A 556-nucleotide genomic window follows, 5' to 3' on the forward strand; every position below is an offset into this window, starting at 1 on the left:
ATATTACGTCGATGAGTATAAATATGACATCTTAGAGAGCACAGATTTCCAAGAAACATTCAAAGAGACTATAAAGATGTCCAGAGAACACCTCTATGTTTTTAAAACATGACAAGTACATTTCTAAGATGTCCCTTGAAAATTCGTGCTATCATTATGTGGTACTTTATAACGTAATTTAAAAAATTCAACTAATTATAATTACAATATAATGGGTGTATATCAGTTGGACACGGGGCAATTGGACACAGTCCAATCACAAGTCGCTGTTCCAAGGGACCCTACAAATGTCTCTAATCACACGGTGCTGTGATTGGCTGTGTCCAAATGCACCGTGTCCAAGTGCACCGCTCCCGTTATACCACAGTTATGTTCTGTGTTTGCTGGGTATCACCATGTGATACGCGGATATTAGAAACGTTTACGTTGCTAACTCTGTTTTACTCTACTGAGTTCCTCCTTTTGCCGTTGTTTGGTCCCGGCGGCGCTACAGGGTAGCGATTGTCACGTCCGGACTTATTTTGAAACATTAATAATATATTAATATAGATCGGAG

The sequence above is a fragment of the Odontomachus brunneus genome, unplaced genomic scaffold, assembly GCF_010583005.1.
Source record: "Odontomachus brunneus isolate Ranch 3 - 2012 unplaced genomic scaffold, Obru_v1 Obru_scaffold_246, whole genome shotgun sequence".
NCBI classification, from domain to species: domain Eukaryota; kingdom Metazoa; phylum Arthropoda; class Insecta; order Hymenoptera; family Formicidae; genus Odontomachus; species Odontomachus brunneus.